Genomic DNA, 6653 nt, shown 5'->3' with positions numbered 1-6653 from the left:
AGTCAAGATGTTGATTAGGAGCACCACCTTGTGGCCTGCAGTTAATGCATAAATAAGTATTTTATCTGAGATGGAAGTCAGTGCAAGTTTTGAGAAGGATCTTCCCTTTCATTAAAATCAGCCTCTTTTAACTAGAAAGTATGCCCCATGTAGGAAGTGAGAGCATCTCCAGCTCCTTTCTCCAGCTCCTTTGAAGAGGCATTTAATGATTTAAATCACATCTCAATAATCTGTCAAAAGTTTCCTAATTTGTAGACTATGTATCCTCTTGAGACTGGTTGATCTTGATTCACAGACAGAATGTTTATCCCACAGAAGTGAAAAATATGTGAGTAATTTCACTTTTTCTTCCCCCCCCCCCCCCCCCCCCCCCCCATGCTATAAAGGTACAAATAGTAAAGAACATAAACTTTGCACTCTTGACTTTCCAGCGGGTAGGTCTTCCTTCCAGCCAAGGTAAGGCGAAATGTCAGGGCAGCACGAGGAAACTTTGATTAATCTCTGGAGGATTTTTAATGGCATGTTGACTACATTGTCTTCACTCTTTAATTTTGTATTAAAACCGAAATTCTTTGAAGAGGCACTGTCTTTAACAGCTTGTGTAGGAGTGTACTGAATTTTGTGATTTTGGGTGACCTTTGGGACATAAAGTGCTAAGTATAGATTGACTGTAGATTTTCCAGAAAGTTCAGTTTTCATTTAGACATTTAAACCAAGTGGCCAGTGTTAAAAAAAAAAAAAAAAAAAAAGGATTTTTCTTGAATCCAGGAGTCCCACTGAGAATAGAGAATACTGCTCAAAACCAACACTTTTAAAAAATATGTCTTTTAATTAATTGTGACATTCAAGGAAGTTGCATCTGTTATATAAAGTTGCATCCTATTTCCTGTGATTAGAAGGCTACAATAAGTGAGTCTGTCAGAACACTGTTTCTTCAGAGCGAAGGTCCACAATCAGACAGCATAGCTATGAGGAGGTATCTGGTAATATTTTTTTCAGTCCTCAAGTCTCAACACTTCACAACTTTTCCTTTCTGGATTTTGGAAAATGGATTTTTTTTTTTTTCTTCTGTATAACTGCTGAGGCAGAAGGCATTACAGCACCATCAACAGACAGCATTAAGAGCACCTTGATTTCCTCCTCACCAAACAGCAGACAAATGATGGGCAATTAACCATCAGGCACCAATTTAGCCTCAAGGACAGGTGCTTACACTGGCACCGGGCCACCCTGCTGTGAAGGAACAGGAGTTCACAGGAGGGGTGCTGGGGATACCTGTGAACATTTGTCATCTCTGCCACCCTTTTGCTCCTGAAAGTTCTCACACATATGACCACCAACACCTAAGGGTGTAGGGACAGAAGGTGGGAAGAGAGAACTGGGAGCACAGCGTGGACTCTGCCTGGGGAATGGGACTGGGTCTGCCTCTTGCTCCCCAAGATCTTGTTCCCAGCTGTGTGATGATAACTGGAGGAGTTAGGGATATGTGCCAGCTTAGGAACAGTGCACATTCCTTGAAAAACTATACAGCAAGATGATTATACTTTAGTAGTAAAATAATCTGTGTTCATTTTAGGTTGGTTTTCTTATTTTTTAACTTGAGGATCTGCTTGTGGGGACTGTGAGTTCTGTTTCATGCATCTCACCCTCTACCACATTTCAGCCCAGCTCCAGGCTTTAGATTTGCAGCAGAAACCAGATAGCCCACATAGGAAATCAAGGTGTTTCAATCACCGGGGTGCGTCATATAAAATTTCAATAAAAAGTATGTGGAGCAACAGCCCCATCTAGCGATCCCGTCATTTAAAACTGTAACTAATCCAAATTGCTGGGTTCACATCTCTTAATCCCTCATCACCCAAGATTTCTGTAATGAGAAGTGGCAGCAGCAGCACAACTTTACGTTTGTTCTCAGTGAACTCCACTTCTGTGATCTGAGGCTGTACAGCAGTTATTTGCAGGTGGTTCCTGTACGTGTGTTTAAGGCAAAGCATGCTTCTGCAAAACAGCTATGGGAGCAAGAGAAATGGGCACCGGTGCACTGCCACTCTGTGTGCCAAACAGAGCAGTGAGGAATTCCATTTCCTTAGTTATTCATTCCTCAGCCTCTACTAAGTAACACTTTATAAACAGTCACAAATCAGTTGAAATCTTTAATTTCTTGTTATGCAGACACCTGGACAGATACTGGACTCTATTTACCCTGGTTCATTTTGCATGAGTAGACAGGCCAAGTCTTGTTTCCAATGTTGGGTATCAGCTTTAATCAAGAAGCAGATGAAGCTTAGCAAAGAGCTTATGGACTTCACCCTTAAAAAAACCCCCAAACTATTAAGGGTAGTAGATGCTCTGGTGTTTAACACCATCCTTGTCACAACGAAATTTACTAATCTTAGTTATGAACTTAACCAGCAAGAGTTGACTGTCTAGGAGTAAACTATCATCAGTGAGCCATACCTTGTGTGGTCTGAAGAGCCTGCAACGGCACAACTTGAAGCGCATTCCTCTTCTGAATGTAAAGCACTCTTTCCTATAAAACAGAGGTGTGCAAGGTGTCCTGCAGCCCCTTTTTGTCTAGCAGCTCGGGTACTACTGCACTCAGAGCTGCCTAGATTCTCAGCACTGTTTAGAGTTTGCATTAACAGTTTCTCACCAGGAAGCAGCTGTGACTTCACTGGAAGGCCAATATGCAGCCTCCTGGAAATTCTGATGGTTGAAACTGTGCCCTTCTCTCAGTGTAGAACAACTGAGAAGGGGCTGTAGGCATTTCACACGTCCACTTAAGCATATTGATCCTTGTCAGAACATGGCCTAGAGCTCTGTTTAGAATATTTATTTAATTTAGTACTAGTGCTTTCCAGTTCTTGATTACTGCCCCAATTCAGGTTCTCCCAAAAAGGCTCAAGAAGAAAACTCATGCTAGCTGTTTTACTTGTTGGCACAAACGGTTTCAAAATTTCCAGATCCTTGCAGCAATTCTTCCTGAAATGTGTGTGGAGAGATTGACTCTGTAACAGCCCTATTTACACATACTAGCATTAAAATAATGTTTTTTGCTGGCATTCTTCACAGAGAAGCAAAGAGCTTATTGAGAACAAAGGGGGTGAACAACATTCCTTCCGAGTCAGTCATTTCCTTCGGGCAAGGACTGTATCACCTAGGCACTATCAGCATGAAAGTGGCAGTGCCTTTTCTGTGTATATTCTATTAATACTGATTTTTTTTTTATAGCACTGCCTCCTCCCTGCTTCTGCACCACTGTAAAATGCATTTACATTTTTTCAACAAAAACCTGTTAGTGTATTCCTTCTTTTTTTCTGTATCTGATAAACTTGTCTACTTGCCTGGTTTTCTGTAGGTGGTCTGGGTTTGGATCATTGGAATACACACACAGGCAGTAAGATTACAAGGTTTTGGAGGTGACATGTAATTTTACAGTTAGATTGAGTTCTGCTGGTAACTAGAAAATTCTCTGTGTCTCTTCAGAAAAGTCAAACTGACTGAAGAGGATGCAAGGCAAGACACATTAGGCTGACACTAATACAAGCTGCTTATCTGAGCTAAGAGTGTGTGGATCTTCACACATTTAACCCACACTGAATTTTTTGAGAACAGCTCTCTTTCTATTCTACAGACACACACTTTATGGCAAATCATCCTTAGAATTCCTGACTAATTCTAAGGCCTTATGCGGTCCTACAAAAGTCACAATTTACAAGTCAAAACTCCAGACTAATAGCCAAGCACTGAAGAATGATGCATTTTGACAAGTTAGAAAATATGGTGAAACTCTGAACTCAGTAACAACTTTCTGTAGATCTTTCCTATCACATTTTAAAACTTTTGAGATATTACAAGTAATTATTCATCTCATCAGCTGGTGGTATTAAGTCATCAGGATCAATCTTCTGCTCAGTGCATCAAAGCCTAGCTGTAAGACTCAAAATCAAGTCACAGCCACATCGCTCCACTATTGTCAACAGCACAAAATGAAGAGTTCAAGCTGCCACTTGTTTGACATGGCCTCCAAGACTTTCATCTTGTTTATCCCTGACCAAGGGTCCCACTGCCACTTGGCTCGTGTAGCTGTTCCCCCCCCGCCCCCCAACTATGTCTGCAGAGAATGCACTTTCTTTCTACAGAACCCCAGCAGTGCTGAGGGCTAGGTGGTTCTCCAAAAAAACAAACTAGCAGAAAGCATAATAATGTCCACGGCCATAGCTTTGAACTTGGGATCTACAGACTTTCTAAAAAGCCGCAACAAATAACCAAGTGTCAGACTTGGATAGTTTTCCATCTTCACCAGATATTTCCACGCATCTACAAATTGAAGAGTTTGAAAACCAGTTCTAGAGTTATTAGGGTCATTACAACGCTTGCTATCCAAATCACATGCAAGTCCATTCCCGTATTCCATGAGGGAGGCTCAAGCATGCACCCCAGCGTGAAATAAGTACACATATAGCTTGCCATAAGGGCTGTGAAATCAAGTTCTGTGTAGCACAGGCTTTATTTCCAAAGTTTTTCCAACTGCAGCAGAAAGTCTGTTTCACTTCCAAGGAACCTGTTGCACCTGTGTACAGTCCTCCCACAGAAGTGGCTGCACATGGACATAATATTGTTCAATGCAGATGTTGGTATGTATTTCTCTGAATCGGTGAACTTCTTGTCATTGCAAGACTATTATGTTTAAATGAAACAGTACACAAAAGCCAACAGAAGTTTCTTCCTTCTTTATCCTCCTCAAAAGATCACAAGCCACAGGGAATTTTTTGCAGCCAAGTAACAGTAGACAGCAGCCTTCACAAGCAAAAAGCCTGGTTAGAATCAGGCAGACAGAGTATCATGAAAACACTGTAAAATTACTACACTATAAAAGTGTAAGCTACTCCAAATGTAGGCTGTTATAAGTACCCATGAAAGGGAAGAATGCTGGAATGAGAGGATCAACATAGCACATAAACAGTGGCTCCAAGCAGGTCTAACTACTCTGCAAATTCAAAATCCTTGTAGCTAAGTCTTTATAAAAAAACCCCACCAAAACACAAACTCACCTGGAGTTCTGCTTGAGGCAAATAACCCACAGTCTTATTTACAGGTACACAAGCACCACAGTTCCCAAGAGAACTGACCCTCATTCTTGAGCAACAGTTTTATATTTCCTCAGCCAAAGTTCAGTTAACCAGAGAATACGTGGCCTAATAAGGGAACAATATATGCCCAGCCTAAGACATCTGAAACGTAATTCCAAGTGAGTGCTTTAGACTTGATAGAGTTGAGCTTGTGTTTCCGTAAGCAGGAATTCAGGGATGAAGGTTATGTCAGTCACGAGCTTCTGGTTTTTTTGCAAAGATTCTTCTTATCACAAAGGTAGGACTGAAATAACAGAAATAGAACCAGACACTAAGACACCAATTGCATCTCTCCCTTGATTTCTCCTTTGATAAAATAAAGATGGCTAGTTAGGTACTCTTGTTAAACTGACTCAATCTGACCTACATTTTGCAGAGATTAAGTAAATTCTATTTGGCCCATCAAATCACACTTTAAGAAAAACACTTTTGAACAACTGAAGACAGTTCAAGTACTTTTTATGACAAATTCTGCAGTAATGCTCCAGTATTTATATCTTACACCTGTTTATATGATGACAAAACTGCCAACCCCACCCCAATCTGCCCGATTTAGTTCTGAACACAACTGAAGCCTACTAAGGATTATCCTGCTTAAGAATTTTTAAAAGGTGCATTAATTATGTTTTCCTTCTTACTAAATTTTATTCTGTATCAAGAGTCATCTTCTTCATCTTCCAAGGAAAGACCCTGGAATACCACTGCATCCACCTCAACATTTTTCCCAGCCTACAGCTTACTGGTGCGATAACAGCCTCACAGCAATCCTTCTACCAAAGTACTCTCAGAGCTGCTGGGTGTACTCAAGGGACTCTGAAACATCCTCCTTCCTGAACCAAGCCTGTAGCTTTCGCTTCACACCTCATTAAAAGTTCCTAATTCCCTACAAAAGCAAGCAGGAAATCCCCAATACAGTCAGCTGTGGGCAGTGCAACTCGTGCATCACTAAACCTTCCTCTAGCCCTGCCAAGGCAAAGGCAACAGGGTGCCAGGGCCATTCCTCACCTTCCCAGAAGCTGGAAGCAAAGTGCTTTGGAGTGCAATTATCCCCTACACTCCCCTTACTTCTCATTTCCAGAAGAGTAACATGAGGATGTGTGTCTCCAGAGAACCTTGTATAACTGTTTTAATTATTAATAGTGTGCAAGAACATGGAAACTAGAAGAATCAGAGACAGAAAGTACCTGCCAAGAATCTGCTCTCATTTAGTTCTACATGTGTACAGTTACAGTGTTACTCCAGACCAATGGATTTTACATGAAGTGTTATTCAGCAAAGGCTGGGTAAAGACTGCATAGTTAAGAACAGAAAGAGGTGTTTTAAGGAAGCAAATATACTATCTAAGGTTTGGATAACAGCAACAGCTAGACAGGAACGTGAGAAATGTTGGACTACAGAATGAAGGACAAGATAGCTGAAGAAACACACCCATATTCAACAGCTGGAAGTAGACTGATAACACTTGTAAGACATCCAAGTTTTAGGAAGGACTGTTAGAAACACACACATTACTAAGACAGC

Source organism: Strix aluco, chromosome 5 (genome assembly GCF_031877795.1).
Source record: "Strix aluco isolate bStrAlu1 chromosome 5, bStrAlu1.hap1, whole genome shotgun sequence".
NCBI classification, from domain to species: Eukaryota; Metazoa; Chordata; class Aves; order Strigiformes; family Strigidae; genus Strix; species Strix aluco.
The sequence above is the reverse complement of the archived record's forward strand: the minus strand, read 5'-3'. Positions refer to the sequence as shown.